At 39.4% G+C, this 20131-nt stretch overlaps 1 long non-coding RNA gene across 2 annotated transcripts in view; it reads left to right on the top strand.

The window, feature by feature from the left end:
- Nucleotides 1-2984: 2984 nt before the first annotated feature.
- The window catches only part of LOC123000831 (uncharacterized), a 28833-nt gene continuing 11686 nt past the window's right edge, over nt 2985-20131 (top strand). The window contains exon 1 of one of the 2 annotated variants that reach the window (XR_008957748.1): nt 2985-3246. This is a non-coding gene — a long non-coding RNA (uncharacterized LOC123000831). The remainder of the gene's footprint in view (nt 3247-20131) is intronic. The other variant, XR_006409150.3, reaches the window with a different exon arrangement.

Genomic DNA, 20131 nt, shown 5'->3' with positions numbered 1-20131 from the left:
ACTGTATTTTTTGTGTGTTTCTTGAAGTATTACTTGGCTAAATACAAACAGCTAAAATACACTACAATTTTTATAACCCCGTTTTGGAACTCATATTCTCTTAATATATCAGGAAGCCTCAAAACATCACAGTGACCAAGACTGCTCTCGAAGTCTGAGAAGCTCTGTGTTGAGTTGCACTGTCTTTCAAAATAATAATTGATGTATGTGATCATGCTATTTCATTTACATTTTATGCTTCTTTTTAAGGAAAGTTGTTTACATGTTTTCTTTAAATATTTTCTCTTTTTTGGAGAGAAAATAAATTTTAAATGCTTCACCATCTTAACTAATTTAATATCTCTATAAAGAAAAAAATTGACAAGTAACTGTTGCTTGAAATTTTCCTTAGATTCTTTATTCTCTGTACAAGGATCGTGACATCAATACGAAGAATTTTGGCAACAGGGTGGAAGGTAGAGAGATTCTTTGAACAACTTTTCTTAAATAAAATAATTGCTTATTGCTCGTAATTTAAATAGTTATTCTCTCAGTGTGTTCATGTTATAGAAGTACTTTTTAAGAATTTTTATTTAAATTCAATTTAATTAACATATAGTATATTATTAGTTTCAGAGGTGGTATTTTGTGATTCATCAGTTGCCAATAACATCCCGATTATTTAAAAAAACAAACCCTCCCCCCCCAAAAAAAACCGCAAGGCTCAGTACTATTAAGAGTATACAGAACCAGTTATTGGTGCTTCTAGGTCTTGAATTTAGAACTTCTAACTCCAAATTCTGGGCTTTCATTGCATTATGATGTCATTCAATGCAATTAATTCATACCTTTTGCCATGAAATCAGTTATTATCAAAGCATGGCTAATGAACAACTCTGAGCCACAAAACCAAGGATTTCTGCAGATCCATTCAGAATGTATTATTGTAACTTAATGCCATTGTCTATATTGACAGCATAGGAGGTAACTAAACTTCTACCTCTGACACATTACTGCAATATTTATAAGTCCATTAATGATACACTGAGGCACAGTATTCTTCAAAAATTATTTCACTTTTAAGAATATAGTTTTGTTTAAGTATAGATACAGATATATTTATATAGTTTAGTATTCTTAAAAATATTTCTGAGAGACAGTGATAGATGTGGCCTACACATGATGAATGTCGCTTATACATCTTCTGGCTTCATGGAAGACACACAACATCAAGAATAGTTTGAGGCCCACCTGGCTTCACAAAAGTCAATGAAAAACCAGTTCAGACATTCATCTGTAGCTGTGACATTCTGCCTCAACGTGGACACATATCACTGGTTGCCTTTTTTAAAGATAAGAAGAATGTTTTTTAAATCCCGTAAATTGACTTTTATTTGAAAAGTTCCCTTCCTCTTTAAATCATTCTGAACATTCAAGTGCTGGTGTATTTCTGCACTCCCACCCGGAAGAGAAAGAAGTTTCTCTGCGTGACGATTCTTCAGTTAGGGATACTATGTGCTGGGCCCCTGGAATACTTTCTTGTGTTATAACATTGCTAGGAACCACTGACTGGGAATAGCAGATTGTGCACGGATGATCCTTACGAAGACCGACTTGAAAATTCTTCTCTCCATAGCAGCCCTTCACGGGGAGGGGGAAATTTCTCCGCTTGCAAGTGAAGCTCAACCAAATGATAATATACTGTTAGATAATATGCCCTTCCAGACACTGATCGAGTGAACCTTTTTCCCAATGCAAAACGGCATCTTCTTTGAAGCTATGCTGTTATCACTTGATATTAATTTTAATGTGTATTTACTAATCTCCAAAATTCAGTTCATTCTCTGTTGGCTTTCTTTACCTTCAGGTAGATTAAAATATTCCTAAATGCCGCCTCCTCAGAAGATTCCTGAAGTGTTCTAAGCCTTCCCAGAAGCTATTGGTCAATGTTAAACAATACGGAGAATTCTAAAGTAATTCCACACAGTAGTGCCCACTGGCAAAGCCCCAAGGAAGAGCTGGGACCAAAGGTGTGGCTGATGGATGAGAGCTGTGCCTGTGTTTCTTCCTAAATAGTTTCCTTTGATATTTTAACGTTTTATGGTAATGTATTTTTTTGTTTGTTTGTTTTCTCTTTCTTCAATCTTCTTCTCCCTTCTATCCCCCCTCCCCTCACCCCTCCCTTGGCCTGCTTCCTCAGGGATTGTCAGTCGCTGCGGTCAGACTCTGTGTTCCATCTGGGCTGCTGAAGAAGGCAGTGCAGTTGGGTTCGCCTGTTTCATCAGCTTGAGAACATTAGTGGGCTCTCAAAACGCTTCTGTAGCTCCCAGAGCATTGCTCAGTCAGCATCCTCTCATTTTGAAACAAGGTGAGATTTAAGCCCCTGGCATCGGTAAACTGCCTGTCAGTGCTCACTAGAGAAGAGAAATCAGGCGAAGCACACAGAGTTAACCGAGGGACGTGGACATGTGACCCAAATGGTCTGCCCCAAACCAAAGCTAAAAATGGTTACGGAGCCTCCTCGCACGCTTGGTTTCTTCATGATAGGGCAGGTCCTGCTTGAAGCAGAGAATTAATTCTCCCCTCTTTCTTTCTTTTCCTTTTTAGCACCTGTCCTCCTACTTCAGAATGCCCAGACCTTCATTTCATCTCATTGTTGAAGATACTGAGGCACAGAGAAGGGAATGGACTTGCTCATGGGACCAAATCAACACAAAGGCCCATTTCCAGTTGCCATCTACTACTAAATTCTGAATTGAAACTCATCAGGTGCTGCGAAGTAAGGATAGCTATCTCTTGGACAGAGGGCATTTCAGTGTTCAAAGTGTCTTAAGACGCCATGTCTCATGCTGCTATCCCCCTTCTTCAGGACTACCAACAGCTTTTAAAAGGCCATTCAACTATTCTGTGGCCTCTCCAGCACATACCAGAGTGAGGGGGAAAATGTATATGCTTCCTGCGGGTTCTAGAACATTTTGAAAATTTGGGAGTGTGTGGACTAGGAATGGTGAAAACAGATGGGGAGCTGAAACAATAAAACAGGAAAAAATGTTATGAGGTCATGACATGGTAATGAGGGCGGTAAATGGACCTCTGAGGACCAGAGGCGAGGCACTTTGTGAGAATCATTCACAAGACAGAGAACAGAATGACGGTGCGTGACAGCAACAAGAGTGACCCAGAGAGAGTTGAGGGTAAAAAAAATGACCACCTAGGGGTCTATTATCAACGGGAAACTTCTCCATAGACATGAACGTTCTCTTCATGGTGAGCTCATCTTTACTGTGGCAAGTGAATGGTTTCCTTTCTCTCTATTTTGTTGAGTGTATAAATGGCGTCTCGTTTTGGGTGCAGGGGCACTGGGAAAGGCGTTTAACTTACCACTCCTGATAATAAGCCTCAGTGGGAATAATGTGAACATGTAGCTCTCCCATTTCTTCATTGCTTTTTATTTCTGTAAATAATCTTTAGAGAAGTATAGTGACAGGGCACTCCTCTAAGTTTGTCGTAAGCAATATGTCCAATGTCTTCAAAAATGCTGTCTCCCACACAGAAGGACTAATTGTAAGATCCAGGCTGTGGTTGACCGGAACACAGATTTCTCCTGAGCTGAAAGATTTCTTATTTCATTTGGAATCTCGTATGTTCCATTTTGCATTTGAACACTGTATGTCTTATTTCCCCATTAAACTATAAGTATATGATTATAATTATGAAAAAAATAGTATATGAATATTGGGGTATTTCAAAATAACATACCCCCAATATTCCAATGTTAACAAGTGAAGAAATGAATAACCTCTGTTTGAAGTCTTCAGAAACATGTAGGGGTTATTGATTTAGAGTTGCCTTTTGAAGATTAGAGAAATTGCTAATTATCTGGTGACTCAGTTTCTCTTTAGGGAAGTTTAAACGTAATTGCTGTGTAGATGTTTTAGAATGGCTATTTATTGATAAATCGCTATGCTATCTTTGGGAAAAAATAGTGTAGGATTAAAATGTAGTATGGTGGCCTCAGCTTTGCTTTTTGTTGTTGTTGTTGTTAAGGTTGGCTTTTTTAATACTGGTTTTTAATTTGACTTCGAGAACTGTTTCTTTGTTTCCTTCACGCTCTTCGCAAGTACATTTACTGTAAAATAGCTCATTAGAATTACCACATGTGGTCTTTGCAGAGATTATTTTTAGCAAGGGTGGTTTAGTTCATTAACCGTTTGATTTTGATCACATCAGCAAGAAGAGGGACTAGTTACAGAAATGTTAATGAGTGCACATTCACGGAAGAGAACTAGGGAATTAATACAAGGGCACTTTGATACAAGAATTAGCTTTCGGTTTTTATACCGAACGCAAGACAATTTTTAGTGACCACAGAAATGATGAAAGTTTTGGCCTTTCCATTTTTTTTTTTTAACATCAGGATGGTGAATCATCTATTTAGAGGCTCTCAGGCATTTTCTTCAGACTGTAAGTAGTTAAGGTGGTGCACTTTGCAGTCATGCAGACTTAGGTCCAAACCCAGTTCTGCCGTGCACTAACCTGGATAATGCTATTAAGACTCTATCTGCCTCGGTTCCCTCATCTCTCCTAGGCAATAGGACACTTACCCCACATAGATAATATAAGTATTAAATAATATTAGATGAGGCATATAGTTATGGGCCCAAGGAATGTTATTTCATACTACTGCTTACTTAGTAATCTTACGTATCCTTCTTCTTGGCATGGGAGTAACAAATTGGGCTGAAGTGGTGTGGGAAAGTTCCAGGGACAGAACGCCAGCTCCAGCCTGGAGTTGAAAGGTCTTATCCTCCAGCATCTAAAATAGTTTCACACAACACTCACTACATGCATGCTGAATAAGAGATGACAAACAAGCAAACAAAAAGAGTCTTATGCTCCTTACTCCTATATCTGATAGTTAAGCACAGCTTCATTTATTGGTATTTATTATACAATAAGCACTTTACTCTTAGGTCTGTTAATTCCTTCAAAACAACCCTGAGAGCATCTTTATTCCCGTTTTACAGATGAGGAAGCCAAGGCTTAGAGCAGAGAACGTTCCCAGGGTCATAGAGGTAGCAAGTAGCCGGACTCCTAGTTACCCCAGGTATGCTTGTTCTCAGGGCACCACCTCAAAAACGCTAGACAGCTCTGCTTTGGCTTCATGATTCAATAGCTTTCAAGTCCGCTATTCTGACCAGTAACCCCCTGGGGCTGCTTGCCTAATCCTCTTCAGGGAATCTGACCACCAGTTTAAGATACAGTGTCAGAGCTATTCCAGTGAAATGTCACAAATGTCAGAGCCTTCTCCCCCTGCCCACGGATGATAGCATTTTGGGGGTGTTTGAGGGATAATCAAAAGGCGTGTAATGCTCAGACCCTTGTCTACTATCTAATCTCCCTCACCTCCGACGATTTCTAGTGTAGCCAACAGAACACGCTACCCCCTTTCTTAAAACCTTTCGTGATCTCCCTCAGATCTTCCATTTATAGGAAGGCCTTGTTTTTCTTCTAACAGGTGGCCAACAACAAACCCTGCTTTAGCCAAACTAAACATTAGATGATTGTTATTCTTGGAAAACAACGTTAAAGTCCAGAACTGTAACTGCCTGCCAGGTAACACGGCCTAGTAAAAATAACATAAGGTTGTGCTTGCCTGGTTAAAGCATCACTTATATTCTGGATCGGAATCCACTGGCCTTGGTACCGGCAAAATATATAGCACAATAAAATGCTATCGATACCAATTATTGTGAAATGGAGTCAGAAGGCTGAATACCAAGAGAACTTTCTCATCAGCTATTAATGATGTCATAATGAGTACAAGCTCAACACGTTAGACTCGTGAACGTGACCTTTTTTCTTTCTTTTGGCTTAAACATTTTCCATTCCATCTGAGTAGCAAAGGCCTTTACTATATTCACAGTTTTTCTCTGGGTTTCACATCGTTTCCTAAAATCACATTCAGTGGGTGTTTTATCTTGAAAGTAAAACCCAAGGAGATACTCAGTTCTTTGTCAAGAGTGGACTAAGACAGCTCAAATTTGTGGACTGCTTTAAGAAGAAAATATATTTGTGTATGTTGCTTGTTTTTCTTAATTAAGTAATATTACAGTCAAAATCGAAATTGTAAGTAATTTCAATAGTAATCGAAAGTCGTTTCAAATGTAGACAAAATCTGAGGAGCATCATAGAGCTAATGTAAGAGTCTAGAAACTAGAAGACTTAAGGCCAAGGAATGTTTCTGAGCTAGAGTTTTGAGATAAAATACAGGGTATCCAGTTAAATTTGAATTTCAGGCAAACAAAAAATATTTTTAATACGAGTATGACCAAATGTTGCACGGGACATGCTTATCCTTTGAGGTGATTGATAATTTATCTGGTATTGTGGTTTAACTGAGCCTCCTGTATTTTTATTTTTAAGTCTGCCAAGACTACTCTAAGCTTTAGTATGCTTTCACTTGAAAAAATAAGATAAAAACCCCTCGCTACCTCATCACATGGTTAAGATACTCAAATGGGGCACAATGATAGCATAACATGAGGCTTTTTTGACTTCAACATGTTCAGCTCTATGCCTATCCCCTCATAGCTCACAAACAGAAAAAGATTCAGAGTCAGAGAGAGAGACAGAGACAGAGAGGCCAAGAGGGAGATAAGAAGTAGCACCGGCCATCCACCCGGCCCTCCAGTTCCTGAGCACATGCCTGAGGATGAGAGTGACAGGGGAGGCTGTCTCTGCTCAGGCTTCTGTCTCCCTGCGGCTGCTTCTCATAACGTGAGCACCTGATGGTGCAGGAGTGTGATTCTAGTGTTTAAAGATACTTATTTTTCATGCAACATGGTCCCTAAACGCAAGCCAACTGCTTCATCTGGAGCTCAACCAAAGAAACAGAGATCTGTTCCAATGGCGGAAGAAAAAAAAGAAATCTTTGGACTTATTGAGAAATGGGATGTTGAAATTGAATGTGGCACTTTCTAAGGGATTTTTAAGGGTAACTTAACTGTAGACAGTCTTCACCTTACATATTGGTTTGAGGGCCCAATCTCCATGTAAGATAAAATTCCACTGTCATTGATGTGAAAAGTGTTTCGTAGATTTTTTTGTACAAAAAGTGTTTTGTAAACTGATGCAAGCCATCATTATTTTTATAGTCTTCCTTTACTTCCTGTAATTTTTATTATTTTTATTACCATCATCATTACACTGAGTAAAGTGATATTTAAGATTTTGAGAGTTTGCCACAGAACAAATAAATGGGAAACAATTAGAGGATACAAATAGAGTCAAACATAACTATGCTTTGATTGCTTAGGACTAACGTTTTAGAAGACTAAAGGACTAAATGTACGTGGTAAGGCATCTTAAGGGGAGAAAAAACCTTAGATGCAATGCGATAACGAACTACAAATACTAAGCATAATTACTGCACAATGACAGTACTTCTTTATAATGAAATTATGGGATTTGAGGGTTTGTTGAAATGATTGGAGGAAAAGTAAATCTCAGAAAAGGAAATCTCGAACTTCTGTCCTGTACGTTGTAGCATCATCTTTTATGGGATGCTGTAGGAACCAAATAGATCAGCCATTTAAATAGACTCGTTAAACACTTAAGAATATGCTATGGGGAATTATCCTGCCCTAGCAGGAAAAAAGGTCAACAAATCTAAATGACCTTGCTTTCCCTGATTGTTATGAAAATTTTTACTAGTATCTATCCACTGAATGATTCATTCAGGTTAGAAAGTGGTGGACAGGAAGATTAGTTGTGATGATGATGATGATGATGTCACTTTCACAACTTATTAGTTATTTGGATATCATTGCGTGTATTATTACAGTTGTTTAACTATAAGTTTCCTGAATGCAGGGACCATTCACATTTTTTAAAACTTTTTTTTTAATTTGAATGTAGTTAACATACAGTATTACATTAGTTTCAGGTGTACAAAATATTCACCTTTTTATTCCCTCCAGTACCCAGGTGAGTATTTTCATCCTCACTCCTAGAGGGTAGTAGTATTTTTTAACGCCATTTTTAGAGCTAGGGAAACAGAGATTAAGTCACTTGTCATGGTCTCATAACTGGAATGTGGTGTAGACAATCCAGCCCCAGATTGAAGTGGTCCACCCCTTATTGCTATACACCTTTTCCATAGTCATATCAAGAATGTACTGAGGGTCTGTGAACACAGGTTGATTAATGCACATCAAGGGGGATTCAATAAGAGTTCCTAAGAAGATACGCTGACATGAGAACCATGTGTCACATTGTAAAGGTAGGATTCCACAGTCAAGGGAAGAAGATTACTCAAAGCAGAAGAAATGCTAAAGGTAAAGAGGAATGAGCAGCTTGAGAAAGGCAAGTGAGCTCACGGAGCCATAAGCTGTGAGAATGGCATGGTACCAGAGATGGTCAAGTATGATTTTCATTAAAGTCATGGGACTGTCACTGGGCAAGATGAGGCTGAATTGATGAGAGGATCCAGATGGAGAACATGAGAAGAAGGACTGAGGCGGGCACGGGCCAGGGATGAAGAGGTCACAGGAAGAACTGTAGAAGGGAAAGATGGAGATTAAGGGTCTGAAAGCACCTTTTCTGTTCTGCTGTCTCTTCAGTCTGGGACATGCTGAATTGGATTTGCTGAGAGGTCTTCTCAGGTAAATATATCTAGCATATAGTTGGAATGCAGGTCTATAACCCAGAGAAACATTCATGGCTGTGGAAGCAGATTTTTCAAGTCATCCAAGAGCAGAAGGCTCAGGAGAACATAAAGTTGCCTCAGGAGAGACAGGATATAAGTGGAAAAGAGAGCTGAGAGTAGGCACTGGATCAGGCCTACATTTGAAGTGTGGGCATAGAAAAGAGAAGGAATGGTCAGGAAAGTGGCAAGCTTCTAGAAAGTCTGAGGAAGTCCCATTTATTTCACATAGGTAAAAACGACTGGTTAGGAAATGATAATTTGGTTTATAAGTAACCCTTCCCATCCTTCTACCTAATAACATGGATACACACACACACACACACACACACACACACACACACGCCACCTTTGCTAAAGGCATTCTGTTCTACATTATACTTAGGAAATAAATACTTCCAAGAACTGTACAGAAAGACTCTTAGGAGCAGAAAACCAAAAACGATTTCAAGAGCCCATTTGGTCCATCTCCTTGCCAGTAGGGGCATTTCCTAAATCATCCAAAGAAGAAAATTGTCAATTCTATTTTTAAAATATCTCTACAGATGGTGATTCCATAAGCTCCCCTGCTAATTTGCTCCAGTGTTTAATCAGCCTGACACACAAAGTTCTTCTTTACATCTAACTCCATGCGCTCTTGTTACAATGTAGAATCTATTTCTTCCGCAGAAGTGGAAATATAAAGCAATCTAATAACGCAGAAAATCCATAAGTCAAGTGTTCTCAATCCTAATGGTGGTAAGATGCACATGGTATTCTTATTTCATGTCAATAGCACGCACTTTAGTCCCAGTGACAAAGGAAGACATCTAGTTCTAAATCTACGATAAGCGGAAAGTGGTGAATACTCAAGTGTCCTTTTGCTCTGAATAGGAAAAATATGTGCAGAAAACTTCTTTAGAATTACTAAACCAGAGTTTTTCCGAAGAAAAAGGCCCCATCTAAAGATTTTAATGACTCTTTTTGGGGACTTCTGTAAGCCTTTTATCTGTGGTATATATGAATAAATGCAAAATCTTCAAATGCCCATAGGTCTTTATAATGTTATAAACATTTTTCAGTTACTCTCTCTCTTAAACAATGTCATTGGACATATTATTTATTCTGTAAGCCAGAAATCTACATAAGTTCTTGTAGATTTGAACTTTCTTGGATGACACTCTCAGGCAGTAAGAAAAGAGATTACTAAAGTAGCTGAAAAAGAGCAACAAGACAAAAGCTTTATTTTTTAATTTTATTATTGACATTGGTTTGGGGCCAACCATGTGTGCCCAGTGCTGTGGAATACTTCATTAACCACAGAGATATGGCTAAGGAGGGAAGGAACATCCTCATTAAAAATGTAGAAGCAAAAAAGTTACAAAGCAGAATTTTTAAAGCCTGCCCTGTCCTTCCCATTGCTCTGATAAACACTCCCAGCAGCTTCCTGGGAGTTGCACCATCCTGGGCCCCCAGGATCGCGGGTGTCAAAGGGATGACAGCCACACCAAAATTAGAGACACAGTGATCAAGGAAGAGCACCATGACCTTCTGTCATAGATGGAAACAAACTAAAACAAAACAAAACAAACAAACAAATAGGAGAAAGCAAAACATTAGCTCAAAGATATTTCGGGACCAACAACAAATATTTTTTAAAAGAGCCATGAAGAACACAACTTCAATGAATATTGAGAGGTATTCTCAGTTCTTATAAAAATACAAAGAACTGTCCTTTCAATGTCATGAAGGACCAAAATGTTAGGCTGCCTTTCACTCACAGGTCTAACCTCTAGACGACATGCTTTTATATGTGCCTGGAATTTTCTTCCCACTCTCATTGTTTTCTTCACTTGCCTAATACTTGAATTTTCTGGAGACTCAATTTAGATGGTATCCACTTCGAGGAAGTCATTGTTGATCTTCTCAACAGAGTGGGATGTTCGTTCTCCATACGTCAGCTACTCCCTATATTTAATGCAGCCTGAGATGAATCACATTATATTTGCATTGTTTCACAGCTTGCCCATCTCTCCTTCCCTACCCAATGTCAAGGGCAGGAGAGAACCTTCATCTTAGGCCTACATAACTAGTGGATGGCACACAGTGTTGACTAAAGTGTGTCAAATATATGAAAATCAAATGAAAGCGTATATGGCTCCAAAGCCCTTCCTGCTACTCTATTTGTTGATGTCACTCTTAGTCAGGCCTTCCTGACCTTTCAACGAGGTCAGTGTTATGGACTGAATTGTGTCTCCTCAAATTTACGTATTGAAGTACTAGTACCTTAGAATGTGACTATATTTGGAGATAGGGTCTTTAAAGAGGCTGGTAAGGTGGGTCCTAATTCAATCTGACTGATATCCTTATAAGAAGAGATACCGGGGACAGGAATGCAGAAGAATCACCATATGAGCACACCGAGAGAAAGCAGCCATCTACAAGCCAAGGAGAGAGGCCTCAGAAGACCCTAAATCTCTAACACCTTGATCTCGAACTTTTGGCCTCTGGAACTCTAGAAAAAAATTTCTGTTGTTTAAGCCCCCTAGAAGTATGGAGTGTCTTTCAGGGCTTCGAATCATGGCTAGCAGAGCTGGTGTCCACAGGAGAGGCAGCCATCTCCTGAGACAGAGAGGAAAAGAAGAAGCAGGGCTGCTGACTTCCTCCTGCCCTCCAAAGTTGAGCCAGTGCCTGCTCTTGGAAGAACAGGTCAAAAGCCATTTGCCGAAGGAACCTAGGAAATACAGCATGCAGGGATTATCCCCCTTCACCCTCCCGCCCAGAGGAGCAGAGAAAGATAAGAAATGGATGTGAGAGCAACGTGAAATGATGGGCGCAGCCCATTAGAATATAAGACACAGGAGGACTGGGGGTGTATCTGTCTGGTTCCTGCTTTATCCCCAGCCCAGCCCCTAGAAAACACCGTACAACACATATTAAGTATTTAACAAAGAGTTGTGAAATCAATTTTAGCTAACTGAACCTCCTATTTCTCATTTACCAAATTCTTTGCCATAATTTATATCCTACGTATCTGGAAAACCCTCCCAGAGGATAAAATTCAAGAGTGAGAGGTTTTATTATCTGTTTTGTTCCTTGATTTAGTGCCAGCCCTTAGAACCTGCCTGGCCAGTAGTACGAGTTTTGGACATACTTGTTGGACCAATGAAGAAAAGTTTGGTGGAGTGGAAATGCCCACCTCATCATCTTGATTAGACTGTGATACATCAAAACAAATGCGTCATGAAACTGTTGGATTGGGTGTCAGAATTCCTCAAGGCCAGGTTTGCAGAAAAGATTTACGTGTAAAGAATGTGTGAAATAGACTTGCAAGGTGGGGTCATTTCAGTGTATTCGGCCCCACAGGCAAGAAGGTCAACTAACTCTCCCCATTCTCCCACAGCTGACCCTCCATGTTCTCCTTCAGTCTTTCTTCCATAAAACACATAATTGCCCTTTCTGGCAGTTCGTAGAAAAGTGCTTTTCCCAGCCCTTGTAGGCTGCCCTGGATGGAAAATGCCCTGGGTTCTCAGAGACTTAACACCCGGCCTTGTGAACATGAGCAAGATTATTCTCTCCGAGCAGCTCTTTTCACATGTGATACGCTTGGCAAACTGCCCTGGTAAGTGTCAAGCCCTGAATGTTTTTGTTTTTGCCCTGGTGGTCCCAAGGAGTTACTGGAATACTTCTGGGGATCTGTTTTGTCTCAAACTGTGGGCCGATAGTGACATTGAGAAGAAGCAGGTAGAGACAGAGAGAGGGCTCTGGACTGCATCGCATTTAATTCTGATAGCAGACTCCCTGTCTGCCCTGGCTGCCTCAAAGCTTCCTTCGGTCTCTCTTTGGCTCCTTCGCTTTGTGCTTCCTAGTACTACAGGGCAATCTTTTGTGTGCATGTTTTCCCCTTTTGCTCCCCAGAGAGGCTTGTCAAAGCTCCTTATCTGCTGATGAATGCAGGGATTTCTCCTGTGCGGGCGGACCTGGTTAATGCAGCTCTGGCCAGCACGGGTAGGCCACCGAGTTAAGGGGGCACCAAGCGGCAAAGTGCACGGAACACATCAGAGTTTCTGTTGTGCCAGGAGGTGCCATCAGCAGGCATTTTCCTCCAAGCAGAGGGACAGGCAAGAAGGAGAGGTAGGGCTAATAGAGGCAATCTTGGACTCATTTACTCTGATGGGGGGAGAGATGCACTGAACCAATTGACACTGACTTTGGCCTTTGCGGCATTCGTTCCACACTGATACTTGAGAACGTGTTTAGAGCTGAATGAGAATCAGCTCCGTTTCTTCCTCATACAGGACTTTTTGATTATTGGAACTGAGATTCATTTTCTTAATTTCCTCCAAACCTCAACCATCTGAAACCTTTTCCAATTACACAGAGCAAAAGAGATGAGACTGTTCTATCCCTTAGCATAAACGTTCTAACGCCCAGTTACGTACCTCACACAAGGACTTGCAAGGAGTGACGACTCACTTAATACTCAGTGAGTGATTTAAGCAAGGAGTCAATGAATGGATCTTCTTCTGCTTGGGGAGCTCTAATGTGTGTGACACCACTGCCCATACAAACCCTGAAAAGCAGAGAGAGAGAGAGAGAGAGAGGAAGGAAGGAAGGAAGGAAGGAAGGAAGGAAGGAAGGAAGGAAGGGAGGGAGGGAGGGAGGGAGGGGGGAAGGGAGGGGGGAAGTCCTTGTTACCCAATGTTCAGCAGGGGATGGAGAAAGGAGATGTAGGGCAGGCAAGATGTAGGTGGTCATCCAGTGATTCTGCTGAGCTGTTCATTATGTCTGTTAATTCTCATGGTTAATTTACTAAGTACATACTGGTTGAAAGATGTGCAAGAATATACCCTTCTAAATGCATCACAGTCTGGGTGAAAGCTACTAAGAATGAACCCTGAGGAGTATAGGGCTTCAAGTCAATAGGGCTCAGTTTAAACCCTAGCTTCGTTTCTTGCTCTGTGTAACCAACTTCAATGTACGTGAACATTCTGAACCGCCATATCCTCCTCTGCAAAGTGAATCTGGGAGTAACAGCTACCTTACTTGGCTATAGAAAGGCTCTATAATTTTTTTTAACTTAAAAGTTATTCAATCCAAACACCTATTTTCCAGAACGATTTGTAGCACACATGTTCTTGATTCAGAAAATGTTTGTTTCTTTGAAAAATTAAAAAGACTGCTGAATGAATCAAACTTCTGGAAGATATAATCTTTATCGATTTTTATTTCAGGAAGCAGACAATTCTTTTCAAGAATTCTCCTTGTTCAGAAAGAGATGCCTTTCTAAAGCAGAGCATTTGCAGTCTTCCGTTGTGCTGTCTTACCAAACAGACTGGAGGAAATATAATTGTATGACTTGTATTACCTAGATGGCATAGTAGTTGCATCATGCAATTAGGAATTTCGTGAGAGGCATTCTAACAAGTAGCTTAGCTAAAAATAAAGTCTATTTCTGCTCATTGCATTCAGAATTATGCCCTTTGGGGAAAGGGGTACAAAAAGACTAAGGACCCTGGGCTCCTACTCCCTTCTGCACTTCTCACCTTTAACTCTGATTCTGCATCTATTGGCAGGCCTTGCAAGGGCCTCTCACTTTGTCTCAGGACCCTTAAACTCAATTTCCAAATAAATACCTTACTAAAGAAAAAAAGCATCTGTTCTAAATTTCTAAATTCTAAACTGAGTTGTAAATTTCCAAGTTCTAAACCAAGTTCTAAATTTCTGTTTGCTCCTTCCTATCAAGGTCTCCCTGAAGCCCTGACACTGGCCTAGTTCCTTTGGTTGCCATCCCCTGGGATGGGCTTACATCTTTCCCAGCAACTAGCCTCATCCAGTCTCCGTTCAGCAGCTTCTCGTGCCTTTGCCACATCCTCCCAACCAGGTCGCTTCCCATTGGGCTAAGATGAATGCAGCTAGGAAGCCGGAACTGGCTCGTTCTTTTTCCTGATCCAGTTTTACATTGAATGTGCTGAGAGCCAGAGTGCTCCTCAAAACATTGCATATGAAAAGTAGCCTATTTGATGGTAAATAAGCCACTATCATTTGTGGTTACCAAAGAGGACAGACTTTGTTAGATTTACTGAGTCATAGAGTCATGTTTATGCTGAAACAGAGCTTACAGAATTCTTCCAACCATCTCATTTCACAGACAAGAAAACTGAACTCTAAAGAGAAGAAGAGTCTAGCAGAGGTTGAGATAAGAGTAATTTAAATGTAAATTTGGGACTTAAGGCACTAATTTGAAATAAAACAGGTTGGGTTTTTTTGGTGTTTTGTTTTGTTTTGTTTACATGGACGTGAACAGAGGAGAATGAGAAAATTTGGAACCCGTATGGCTGAGGGAGAAAGGTAGTGGAAAATCTTTGCGTGTAGGGGGAGGGGGAGGTGTAGGAGAGTAGAGGCAAGAAGTGTTCAAAAAGGAAATCCACCAGAAAAGAGTTAAGAAAGAAAGAAAACTCAAGTGTTTAATAGATTAACCAGGGCAGGAACTGAAAAGACCAATTTTAGAAATTATATCAGCAGACCACCTTGAAAAGTCCACTGTGAAAGGGCGTTTTTAGGGATAAGGAAAGGAAAGATCTAGAGAAAAACTCAGGCTGTTAAGGATAACTTAAAAGAATAATTTGGGTGAAATCTTGGAAGTGGTTGCTCTTTTCCTCAAGCGAATTAGAGGTATCAGAGACACACCTTAACTTGGTGCAGGAATAGTGTGGAATTGGAAATAACCAGACTCCCCTAGACCAGGCAGAGCGAACTGTGTATGATTTGCCGACCTGTAGCAATGTGAAATCCAAATTCCACATTCCCGAGGAAAGGTAAATCTTGCAGCCAAAAACGACTGGCTGAGGAGATTTTGATGACCATGCTTTCTTGAATAGACTGTGTTTTTCTCTCTTTTGAACTGTTGCAGACAATGGCAGCATTTATTACGGTGAGTTTAATCAATAGTAAATTTGAGAGCAGTAAAGGAGTACTGCTAATCATTTGAGTATTTACTGCAAGTGAAAACAAGATCTATAATAGGTGGTCTAAATTGACTTTCAAATAATCTCGGAAGCAAATGACTATGGTAACTTCAGGGTCATGCTGACACCGCTGATGCCTAGCTTGCTTCATTGGATATGTTTACTTTGATGGAAATAATGTACAGAAATTAGTTATGCTCCTTATTACCTGTGAGGGTCCTAGATCTTAAAAAACCTCAAGAGTAAGGAATGTGAAGATACATCTGTTTATTATCATGCAAATATTCCATAATCATTTATGGAGTCTGTACATCTTGTAGGGAACTATAGAATATCCAAACATTATTAAGTAAAACTGGGTGAGTTTACAGTCTCTAGTATGCTTTCTGGGTGGTAACTTTATGTACCAAACAGCAGCTTGCTTAGAATGCAAAGCTTGCCTTCTTCCTCAACACAACAGCACTGGGGATTTTTAGATAAAGCAGATTACCATGTAGGTAAGGTTGCCGATTTAGTCCTCAGACATCATTTATTAAAAAAACAAAAACAAAAAACAGAAATGAAGATTCTAACAAGTAAGATGGTATCTCTATAAATTATAGTCATAAGAAGCAATTTTTAGAAAGAAGAATTTCATCCATAATAACTATATTAAAGTCTCCACACTACAAAGTCAGCAAAACAAGGGAAAAGAGAGGCCAGAGATATGAAGATGAATTATTCAGATTTACCAAGTGTCACTCAAGCTGTTCTGTTTTGAAGATTCACTCATTAATGTATTCATTTAGTTAATCGTATTAAATATCTACAAGGTGTTTGACAGTATAAAATAGCAGGACAATGTGTTTAGCCTCAAAAAAAGCTAAAAATCTGGCAGTGAAAACTCTCTCCACATAAGTATCTGTGGTCCAATGCATGTTGCAATGAGGCTGTAATCAACATAGAGAAGGAGGAAGAAAGGAGAGAGCCAGCTCATAAACGAGGTGACAGTTAAGCTAGGACTTAATAGATGAGTAGAATATTTGCAAGTCAACAGAGAAAGGACATTGCAGACAGAGATAATAATATATGCAAACTCATAGAGCTACAGTAGTTTCTTTCATATATATATGTATATATATGTATATATACAATATAATAGAGATGCCATTAAATATTAGTGGGGAATAATAAGACTATTCAATAAATGCTGCTGAGAAATGAAATATCTCTGTGGAAAAAAAATAAAATCAAGCCCCTGCCACTATAGACAAAAAGGTAAATTCCTGATGGATCAAAAACATAAGAAGTTTAGAAGAAAGTATTTAAAAATATATGTGTCATCTTGAGATACAATAAATAAGAAACAAATGCACACATTATTGAAGAAAGTATGAAGCTGACTATGTTAAAATTTAAGCACAGAAAGGACACAATAAACAAGGTAAACAGACATGCCGTATTATTGGCAGAGGACTTCTGCAAAGTATATAACGAAACAAACGATTATTCCCCAATTTTAAAGATGCTTACAAATGAGAATTTGTAATGTCACACAAATTCAAAGCTCAACAGAAAAATAGGCAGAGAATATAAAGAGGTAATTCACAGAAAAGGGAAAAATAATTATCCTATAAGCATCTGAAAGGTTGCCTAGCTTCCCTTGTAATTTGGGAAGACCACAATTAGATACAATTCCAGACTTAGTTTGGCAAAACATAAAACGTTTGATAATAGCAGATGTAAGCAAGACTATAGAACAGTGGAACTCTTGTACACTGCGATGAAATTAAAATTTGTCTGGAGAACAATCCAATAATATCTAGCAAATTTGAAGATGCATATCTCCTTTAACTCATCAGCTTCATCCCTAAATACATAGCACAGTGAACCCTAGATGTCCCCAAAGCGGTGTGTAAAGAACACAGACTATGGCATTTTTAGTTAAAATGAAAAGCTAAAACAAAAAATAAAACATAAATGTCCATTAACAACAGAAAGTATTTGCCATTAAAATAAACCTTAAAAAATATAATAGTGACCAAAAATTAAGTTTCAGGTTGCTGATACCATACAGGAAGTGTGGAAAGATGCAGAACAATATTATTTTCTTTGAGGAACAAAAATACAAAAAACATGCATGGCTGAAAATAACAATGCCAAATTCATGACCATGGTAGCTCTGTGACATTTTCTTTTTTCAAAAAAAGAGGAAAAGTCTGAATTAAGATAGGTACTTGTATTCGTTGGATGGTCCTCCACGATTTTCTGTGTGTTCTGCGTGCTATGCATTGTGGAGGTTCTTGGTTATTCATATGAATCTCAGGAATCACCCAAATGGAATGTTTTTCAAAGACTATGATACTTGCAGCAGTGCTGTAACCAGTAGAGGACATAAAGGCTACCCAGGTTTGGAGATGGGTGATTCTTCTAACAGTGAGGGTGACCATTGACAAACTTCCTTCTTTATTGCTTACCGTTCTAGAATCTTATTTGTAAGCATGGGTCTAATACTTTAACAGGATAGGAAATCCTCAGCAGTTAGGCACAGGTTAATGCTTACTGTAATTTATGAATACATAAATTATGAAACTCCGTAATCAACAATTGTTTCATGGACTAGGAAGTTTCCCTTGTTGAGCAAAGCATAGAATAAAGTAACACAGACCTTCTTATATTTGTTTTTTGTTTTTTGTTTTTGTTTTTGGCAATCCCTTCAGACAATGTAAGCAGGCCTCAGCAGGGACAGCTCATGTCTGCTCCACTTGGCATAGCAGGACATCTCAAAGGCTGGAAGCTGGAATCTTCTGAAGACTCACTCACTCACTCACTCACTCTCTCACTCACTCTCTAGTGAATGCTGTTGGCTGTTGGCTGAGTCCTTGGCTTGGGTTATCAGTTGAAACACTTCTTCACAGCATGGTGGCTGTATTAGTTTTCTGTTACTGCTTCAGCAAAGTAAAACAAACTCAGTGGCTTAAAACAACACAAACGTATCATCTTGTAGTTCTATGAGCCAAAAGTCTGATAGAGAGCTCACTGGACTAAAATCAAGGTGTTGTAGGTTTGCACTGCTTTCCAGAGGTTCTCAAGGAGAATCCATTTCCTTTTCCCAGGTTGTAGAGACTGCCCACATCCCTTTGCTCCAGAACCCCTTCCTCCATCTTCAAAACCAGAGACATTGCCGTTCTCTGTGCCTCTCTTCCATAATCAGATCTTCCTCCGATGAGCTTCTACCGTCCTCTCCATGAGCATTCTATAGGCACTGCTCCTGATTCTGAACTTTCTGCCCCTTCTACTTTTAAGGAACCTTGTGATTACATCTAATATAATCTCATCTGCAGGCAAATCCCTTTTGCTGTGTACAGTAACATAGTCACAGGTTCTAGGGATTAGGACAGGGACATTTTTGAGGAATCACTCATCTTCTACAGCGGCTGAGTGCCAAGGATGAGCACCAGGAACAAGCTGAGTAGATGCTGTAGTGCCCCTCCTGACTTAGTCCCCAAAAGACACGTGGCATCACTTCCTCCACATTGCTACTTACCATGGTGGTCGTAATGCCCACACAGCTTCAATAGGAAGGAAAATAGACTCCATCTCCTGAAGATGGAGTTCAAGGTTCTGGAAGAGGAGTTTGGAGTAGAAATACTGCTCTGACCATTTTTGTAAACTACAACCTTCCACAAATAGTGTAATAGATGAAAACACCATCTCTTGTATCCAAATGCCTGTGGTAAATTCCTGCCTCTTCTCCTAAGTGGCAATAGCAGCGTGTCCTTGAGAAAATCAGCCTTGCCAATGTCAAATTTCTTCATCTCTAACATGAGCATAACAGTTGTACAAGCCCAAAGAATAGCGGTAGGGATGAAACAGGATAACACATATACAATTCTTAGCATGGTGCCTGGCTCTGAGGAAGACCTCAATAACCGTTACCAACAACCAGCTCTATGTATTTGAGCAAGTTACTCAATCACTTTGCAAGTCAGTTTCTTCATATGTAAACAGTGAGGAGAGTGCTTACTTTATAGGGCTGTTGTGAAGATTAAGGGAGTTTAGGTATCGCTGATAGGTAGTAAGCATCCAAGAAATATTACATACAAATAATCTTAATTAAATACATTTATACTTAGAATTATATATATAATTGTATATATAATTATAATAATTAAATATGATGGATTAAAGCTAATCATTCCCCCAACGAAGCAATATCAACTACAAAAAAAAAAAAGAGGTGGAATTACAACTATGAGACCATATGTGCAGAGCTATGAAGAACTTCAAAATTATTAGTTACATTTAAGTTTTTAATTAGGTTTTTCAAATATGTACCACAATGAAAATGATCAGCCACAACAGTATTGTGAGGGTGTGCAGTGATTCATCATAAATGACACTGGGGTCTGCTGGAGATGGTTTGAACAGCAATACTGATAAAGAAATGGAGTCCTAAGGAAGGAGGAGCAGTGAGCACTGAGAGGCTTTGATGAGCGCTAATCCAGTCCAGGCTGGA

The sequence above is a fragment of the Ursus arctos genome, unplaced genomic scaffold (assembly GCF_023065955.2).
Source record: "Ursus arctos isolate Adak ecotype North America unplaced genomic scaffold, UrsArc2.0 scaffold_6, whole genome shotgun sequence".
In the NCBI taxonomy this organism is placed as follows: Eukaryota; Metazoa; Chordata; class Mammalia; order Carnivora; family Ursidae; genus Ursus; species Ursus arctos.
Note: the sequence above shows the minus strand (reverse complement) of the source record. Positions and strands in the feature narration are given on the sequence as shown.